Below are 9,558 nucleotides of genomic sequence, written 5' to 3'. Positions count from 1 at the left end.
ATAGGTAAGTACATAGATACATACACATGTAGATAGATCATAGATAGATAGGTAGGTATGCACATACATATATCGAAAGGAAAATAGATAAGAAAACACATGAATAATAAGGAAATAAAAATGATATTGTAATCTGAATTGTTTCCCTTCACAATTTATACACTGAAGCCTTAAATACCAAAGTGACCATATTTGAAAATAATACCTTTGAGAAGTAAATAAGGTTAAATAAAGTTATAACAGTGGGGCCCCAAAGTAATAAAACTGATTTTCATATAAGAAGAGGAAGTAAGAGATGAGGTTACTTTCTCTTTGAATGTAAGAAGAGGGAATACTATGTGAAGACACTGCAAAAAACCACCGACTTACAATCCAGGAAAAGAAGCCTAACCAGGAACCAACCTTGATGTACATTAATTTTGGACTCCGGTATCCTAAGAAAGTAATTTTCTGTTGTTTAAGTCACCCATTCTGTGACATATTTTATGTGGCATCCATAGCTGATTAATTCAAATAGTATAGCAGAAAATATGTATCTACCTCAAAAGAAAACAGTAATAGAGTAATTGAAAAACAAAATACATGAGGTATATAGAAAACAAATATGATAATGGCACATATACATCCTAACGTATTGACAACATCAAATGTAAATGAATAAAACTCCAATTAAGAGGTAGAGTTTGGCAGAATAAAAAAGAGAAATTAATAAAAGTATAAACTGTCTAGTTGAAACACTCTTTAAGTTCAAAGTCACAAGTACATTGAAAATAAAATGATGAAATACATTATATTATGTTACCAAGCACCAAAAGACATCTGGAGTGACTATACTGGTATGAGACAAAATAGACTTTAGAACAACTATTATTGCTTGAGTCAAAAATGGCGTTTTACAATTGTAAAAAGGTCAATCTTTATAAGAACAGGTCTCCAAGATAATGACGCATTACTGACAGAATTGAAGGCAGAAATAGACAATTGCACATTGTTATCAGATACTTTAGTATGACAGTTTAAATAATGAATGGAACAAATGAACAGAAGATCAGCAAGAAATATGAGACTGGCAAAACAAAATAAACCAACTAAAACAGAATGACATCTACAGAACACTCCAATGAAAACAGCAAAATACACCTGTTTTCCATGTACTCAGTAAACAATTTTCAAGATAGACCGTTTGTTAGACCTTAAATCAAATATTAATATAGAGGAAAGGATAAAATTGTAATGAGTATTTTATCTGACCACAATGAAATAAAATTTTTAAAATTTCAGAAAGTTCTTGGAGAAATTGACAAACATGAAAAGTAAACAATATACACCTAAATAAAAGTAAGTCACTTAAGTAACCACATAGGGAATTAGAAGATTAAAGATGAATACAAATGAAAATTCAGCAAGCTAAAATATATGGGATACAGTAAAAGAAACAATCTTCAGGTAGAAATTTATAGTTGTAGTGAACTAAGATGTAAACAAAGAAAGATCTCAATTAAAGAACCCAGTTTTTTTATCTTAGGAAACTTAGAAAATGATAAGCAAGTTATAGCACAAATAATAAATGAAATAATAAAGATCAACAGAGAAATAAGCAAAATTGAGAATAAAATAGCAATAGAGAAAAATCAATGAAACAGCTGTTTTCTTGATAAGACAAACAAAACTGACAAGTCTTTGGTCAAACTTATAACAGGAATGAAAGAAGCATTTCTACTTACTTTATAAAGTTTAAAGGATTATAAAAATACTATAAACTACTGTTTGCCAATACATTAGATGACAGTGATGAAATAAATTCCTAGAAAAATTCAATCAGTACTAACTCAAAAAGAAATAAAAAATTTGGAAAGACCTATAAAATAAAAGGATTAAATAGCCCAAAATTCCCCGCATAGAAGAGCATAGGATCACATAGAATGAATCTCATAAAATGTTTAAAGAAAAATTCACATCAATCCTTTACAAATTCTTTTTTTTAAATGGTAATAGAAGGAACATTTCTAGCTCACTGAGTCCAAATTTAGATCTTTTATTTTTACTTTTATTTTATTTTATTTTTTTTTTTGAGTTAGAGTCTCACTTTGTCACCCAGACTGGAGTGCACTGGCCACTCCCAGTCACCGTAGCCTCGACCTGCTGGGCTCTGGCAATCCTTCCACCTCAGCCTTCCAAGTAGCCGGAACTACAGGCATGCGCTACCACACCCGGTTGATTTTTTTATTTATTGTAGAGATGAGGTCTCACTGCCCAGGCGGGTCTCGAATCCACGGGTTCAAGCAATCCACTCACCTCAGCCTCCCAAAGGCGTGGAATTACAGGCTGAGCCACTGAGCCTGGCTAAATTTAGATCTTTTGAATGGATAAAGAACATGTAGGATATTTACACAATGGAACACTATTCGGCCAGAAAAGATAAAATCCTGTCATTTATGCCAACTTAAATGAACCTAGAGGGCATTATGTTCAGTAAAATGAGTCTGGTTACAGAAAGATAAATATTGCATACATGTGAGCCAAAATAAACAGAGAGTAGAATTGTGGTTAATAGATGTTGATAAGGATAGAGAGGAAAGGAGACTAAGAAGAGATTGGTTAACAAATACAAAATTGCAACAAGATAAAAAGGATAAGTTCTAGTGTTCTGTAGCTTTCTAGGGTGAGTATAGCTAATGACATTTTAGTGTATATTTTCAAAAGGGTAGAAGAGAAGATTTTTGAATGTTCATAAATCATATATGTAATCAATGCTCAAGTTGATAGATACACTACCCAACCTGATTTGATCGTTACACATTGTATACATGTATAAAAATATCACTCTTTATTTCATTAACATGTACAATTGTTATGTGTCAACTAAAAATGAAGGGGAAAAATTAAATATTTTGTGTGCCTATTATTGCCATCAAGAAAAGAAAAAGGAACCCCACAGGAGAGAAAATATTTACAAACCATATATCTGACAAATGTCTAGCATCCAGAATATAATAAACATGCTTACAACTCAATACTAAAAAGAAAAAATAAATTAGGTGAAGTGTTTCAATGAACATGTCTCCAAAAAGATATAAAGATAGTTAACAAGCACATTAAAAAATTCTCAACATACCAGTCATATGGAAATATGTATAAAAAGCCCAATGAAATAGTGCTTTGGACACACTAAGAAGACTACAATCAGGATAAAAGAGAAAATTTAAGTGTTGATAAGTATGTGGAGAAATTGGAATTCTCATATATTGCAAATATGAATCTAATATGGTGGAACTACTACTAAAGAATTTTGGCAGTTCCTGGGATTGTTGGAAGATGGCGATAGAACTGGTGGAAGTGTGAGAATCTCTGCAAGAGTGAGTGTCCATAAAGACAAGTCTGTGTGCGTGAGTGTGTACAGGTGGGTGAACAAATGTCCGTTTGAGGGAGACTCGGGATCAAGCACCTGGGGCTTCCCTCCAGAGAAAGCTGTAACCTACCACTGCTCTGAGTTCAAAGTCCCTGGTGCACAGGATCATTCACCACTCTAGGGGCATCTCTTGGGAGAAGGTAGTAGAGATTAGCTGCCCCTTGGCGTATGGCACCTGGCCCATGCTACCACCTGTGGCAGCAGGCCAGGCACTAGCAGTGGGAGCCATGGAGAAGGCACAGGGAGGCAAACTAGAGCTGAGCCCTGCTGTTTCCAAAGAGAAGACACCAACTCCTGCCATTATTTCTGTCCCAGGACGGGCAGAGACCTGCTTAGGCCCACCAACTCTGATCAGCCTTCAACCTGAGACCCAGAGGCAATCTCTGCACCCCTCAGGGATGGACCATCACTGACCCAGAGATGAAATGTCAGGAGCAGACACAGAGAGGCAGATATCACACACTGAATCAGGCATGGACACATCTGATTCAAGAGAAGACTTGAGCAGCACCAGCAGACAAGTTGGGATAAGTTCATATCTGTTTCACCCTCCTCCCCTAGCAATATGTGGGACATCCAACCCATTTTGAGAGCAACTAGATTGTCCTGTGCTGAGAGGTCAGGGGAAGGACTGGAGACTGGAGCCCCTTTCCTACAGTGGCAGCAGCCAAAAGTGGCAGTGGTTCTTGGGACCTAACAATAGAAAAGAAAAGAAAAAAAGGAAAGAAAGAAACCTGATGGTCCAGAAATGGACACAAGAGGGTGCTATTTTTCCCTGCTTTTGTATTTTTGTTTTTTTTTTAGTTTTTTAGTGTATCTATTTGTGTATGGGTATTTTTGAGGACAAGTGCATCATCAGGTTTTCTTTGTGTGTTTGTTTTTCTTTTTTTGTTTGTTTCTTTGTTTATATGTGAGTTTGTTTGCCTGTTTTCTTTCTTCTTCTTCTCTAATGCGTTTTTCTTTCATCTCCCTTCTTCCTTTCTCCATTCTTTTCCCTTTCCTTATCTCATGCATACATACACTCCCACCACATGGACAGATTTTAAGATGATGGGAGGTGGGTTTCAGGGGCCCACACACGAGTCAGTGGATACTGTGATTTGCAGATAACTTCTGAACCATAACTCCCCTCATTACAACTTTATCAAATCTCAAAACTGCAAAAGACAGCACAGCTTCCCACACCCATTCTGGATTCAAAATTGAAAACTCTAGAGGATCTACAAAAAGAAGAATAGGGGATTGGACAAACAGAAGTTAATGCTATCCCCTCAATCACTGAGTAATGGAATTAAAGTGAGGAGAAAGGGGGGAAGGAAAACCATCATAAATGAAGAAGAACCAAAGGAAGAATACAGGTACCACCCAGACCCTTGGAAAGGCAGTACCTGAGAATACAGACTGGAACTCAAACAATGAAGAGTCCCCAGAATGACTGGTCTCAAACCAAAAACCCAGATATCAAGATATTAATAGACAGAATGAATAGAAATGAGGAGAGACAAGAGGAAAGAATGAAGGAGTTGATAAATGAGAAAAAGCAATAAATAATACTGTAAATGAAATAATAAACAAATTCAAATTAACAAGCATAGAAAACAGAATTAACCAAGCCAAAGAATGAATCTCTGAGTATGAGAACCAAAATATGGAACTAACCAAAGTGTTAAAAACATAGAAAAGAAGCTTTAAAAGATGGAACAAAGACTGCAAGAGATGTGTGATTATATCAAGAGGCTGAGCTTATGCCTGATGGGCATTTCTTAGGCAGAAAGAGAGACAGAGATCGCTCTAGAGCAAACATTCCATGAAATTATCCAATAAAACTTTCTTCCTCTTATAAAGATGTCACCATTCAAACACAAAAAGTTCAGAGAACCCATGCAAGGAATCAATTGAGAAGACCAACTCCTAGATGCATAGTACTTCACTTATACAAAGTAGGTATAATAGAAAAAATCATGAAGGCAACAGAGAAAAAAGTTATACTACCTACTGGGAAAGACTAATTTGAATATCAGCAGACTTATCTACAGAAACACTACAGGCTAAAAAAGACCAATCTTCAAAGTTATCAAAGATAAACAATTGCAATCAAGAATCTCCTACCAAGTTAAGCAGAGGTTCATCAGTGATGGAGAATTTAAAACCTTCCCAGACATTCAATCTTTAAGAGTTTATGTTGCCTCCAGGTCAGCTCTACAAGAGATGCTTAAGAAAGAATTAAGCACAGAAGAAAGAAAAAGGATGACCGCACTCTTACCAAGAATGCAGGAAAAAGATTGAAAACACACATATATATCATTCCAAATATTAAAAAAAACAAACAAACAAATGCATGAACAAACAACAACAACAACCTCTATAAGAACCTCATGACAGGGATAAACTTTCACATCTCAGTAATTAGCCTGAGCATGAATGGACTAAATATACTACTGAAAAAACATAGAATGGCAAACTGGATTTTTAAAAATGACACAGCAATATGCTGTGGAATGAGATCCCTAGGATACTCATTTCATAAGTCTGGACACTCACAGACTCAAAGTTAGAGGATGGAAAGCAAATTTTCAGGCAAATGGAACACAAAAACAACAGGAGTTGTGATCTTAATATCAGAGAAAATAACCTTTAAGCTATTAAAAATTTAAAAAGATGTGAAAAGTCACCACTAAATAATAATAAAAGGTTCAATCTATCAACAAGAATTCCATCCGTCCTAAACATACTTGTACCCTATATAGGAGTACCAACTTTTATAAAGTAGCTTTTATGTAAACTATAAGAAGATATTGACACTAACAGTATCATAACTGGGAACTTAAACACCCCACTAACATTCCTGGATAGATCATCAAGGAAAAAAGTCAATAGGGAGATCTGAAACCTCAACTTGATGCTTGACCAATGAACTTAGTAGATAACTATAGAACTCCATGCAACAACCACAGACTATGCATTCTACTCATGAACTCATGGAATGTATTCCAAGATCAACCATATCTTCAGTCATAAATCAAGCTTAAACAAATTTTATAAGATTGAGATACTACTATGCACCTTCTCAGATAGTAGTGGAATGAAAATAAATATCAACACCAGCAAAGTTCCCCCAAACCAACAAAGATGTCGACACTAAACACCATGATGCTGAACATTTCTGGGTCAACTCAGAAATCAAAGCAGAAATTAAAAGAGTTCTGGAAACAAATGAAACTAAAGACACATCTTAGCAAAATGTCTGGGATGCCATGAAAGCATTACTAAGCAGGGAACTCATTTATTTACAAACACACATCAAGAAAATAGAAAGTTCACAATCCAACAGTCTCACAAATCACCTAAGGTAACCTGAAAGACATGACGACCAAATTCCTAACTTCAGTAGAAGGATCCAGATCACCAAAGTAAAAGGTCAAATATAAGACATAGAAGACAAAAATATCATTGAAAAAATTAACAAAACACAAAGCTTGTTCTTTGAAAGGATAAAGAAGATTAACCAACCCCTACAATGATTGATCAAGAATAAAAGAGAAAACAACCAAATAAACACAATCAGAAATGCAAAAGATCAAATCACAACAGACTCCGAAGAAATGCAAAAACTATCAGAGATTACAATGCACATCTATATGGAAACAAACTCGAAAACATAAATGAAATGGAGAACTCTCTGACATCAACAACTTCCCAAGGTTGATGCAAGAAGAATTTGAAACATTAAATAGACCAATAAAAATCCAGGAAATCAACTCTGTCATAAGAAAACCATCTAAAAAAGAATTCCTAGACCAGATGGCTTTCCAGTAGAGTTCTACAAAACAAACATTGAGGAGCTGATATCAATCTTATTGAAAGTATCCCAAGCAATCGAGAAAGATGGAACTCCCCCCAAATCATTGTATGAAGTTAACATCACACTGATACCCAAACTGGGGAAAAATCCAACAAGGAAAGAGAATTACAGGCCAATATCCCTGATGAACATTTATGCAAAAATACTCAACAAGATTCTCGCAAATCAGATCCAACAACATATCTCAAAAGTCATCCACCACAATCAAGTAGGTTTCATCTCTCAGAGGCTGTGCTGGTTCAATATCTGAAAGGTCATAAATGTAATTCAATACATCAACAGATGTAAAAATAAGAATCACATGATTATATCATTGTATACAAAAAAAACTTGTGATAAAACCCAGTATCCCTTCTTGATAAAAACCTTTGAACACCTAGACATAGAGGGAACATACCTCAAAATAGTAAGAGCCATCTACAATAAAACTACAGCCAACATATTGCTAAGTGGACAGAAATTGCAATCATTTCCCCTGAAAACCAGAACAACCACTCCTGTTCGACATAGTATTGGAAACCCTAGATAAAGTAATCAGAGAAGAGAAGGAAAACGGAGGTGTCCAAATAGGAAAAGAGGAAGTCAAGATAACCTTTTTTTGCTGATGATTTGATTTTTATACTTTGAAAATCCAAGAGAATCTGTCAAAAACAAAATGTGCATTCACAAAGGACTTTGGCAATGTCTCACAGTACAAAATCAACGTGCAAAAGGCAGTTGCATTCTTATACACCAACAACAGGCAGAGAACCAAATAAAAAAGACAATCTCATTCACAATAGCCACCAAAAGAATGAAATACCTCTGCGTCTTCCTAACCAGAGAAGTGAAACCTTTACAATGGAAACTACATGACACTGCTCAAAGAAATCAAAGATGACATAAACAAATGGAAAAATATTCCATGATCATAAATTAGAGAATCAACATAATAAGATGTCCATCCTACTCAAGGCAATGTACAGATTTAGCACAATATCCATTAAATTACCAGTAGCATTCTTCTCAGACCTGGAAATGACAATACAAAAATTCATATAGAAACATAAATGACCATGAATAACTAAAACAATCTTTAGCAAAAGAAACAAGAGGTATCATACTTTCAGACTTTAAACTTTACTATAAGGCTGCAGTAACCGAAACAGCCTGATATTGGTACAAAAACAGGCAAATAAACCAATGGAATAGGATAGAGATTCTGGAAGCAAAACTTCAATTTCTCAGTCAACTCATCTCCAACAAAGCCTCCACTAATAACCCCTGGAGACAGGAGAACTTATTCGTCGGTAAATATTGCTGGGAAAACTGTCTGACAACATGCAGCAAATTAACAAGACCCCTATCTATCACCATACACAAAAATCCACTTTATATGGATCAAAGGTCTAAATGTAAAACCTCAAGCAATAAGACTCTTAGAAAACCCAATAAACACCCTTATGAAAATTGGACCTGGCAACCAATTCCTGATCAAAATCCCAAATGCCCATGCCATAATAAGTCAGGTAGACAAGTTGAACCTCATCAAACTGAAAAGCTTCTGCAAGCAAAAGAAACCATCAAGAGAGCTGGGAGACAGCCCACAGACGAGAAAAAAATATTTGCCCACTGTATATCTGACAAAGGCCTAACATCTAGGATGTATAAGCAACTCAAATGTGCTGAAAAGAAAAAAAAAAAAGTCTATTAAAATGTGGACAAAAAATATGAACAGACACTTCTCAAAAGAAGACATATGAACAGCCAACAGATACAAGAAATAATGATCTGCCCCACTAATCATCGAAGAAATGCAAATCTAAACCACAAAGAGACACCACTTAACTCCATTCAGGATGGTTCTCATCAGTAGCTTAAAAAACAACAGATGCTTGAGAGGATGTTGGAAAAGGAAAACACTTCTACACTGTTGCTAGGAGTGTAAACTAGTACAACCTCTGTGAAAAACAGTGTGGCAATTCCTATAGATCTAAAAATTGACCTTCTATATGAACCAGAAATCCCCCTTCTGGGAATATACCCAGAGGAAATCAAATCATTCTACATAAAAAGATACTGCACACACATACTTATCACAGCATTATTCACAATAGCAAAATTAAGGAACCAACCATGCTGTCCATCGAAATTGGACTGAATTAAAAAAATGTGGCATACATACATGAGGGAATATTATGCAGCCATAAGGAAGGACAAAATTATGAACTTTGCAGCAACTTAGATGGATTTAGAGTCTATAATACTCGGTGATCTATCACAGAAACAAAGAACTAAGTACCACATG

Source organism: Carlito syrichta, unplaced genomic scaffold, assembly GCF_000164805.1.
Source record: "Carlito syrichta isolate Samal-C Ts95f unplaced genomic scaffold, Tarsius_syrichta-2.0.1 Scaffold302218, whole genome shotgun sequence".
Taxonomy (NCBI): Eukaryota; Metazoa; Chordata; class Mammalia; order Primates; family Tarsiidae; genus Carlito; species Carlito syrichta.
This window is presented reverse-complemented; position numbering follows the sequence as displayed.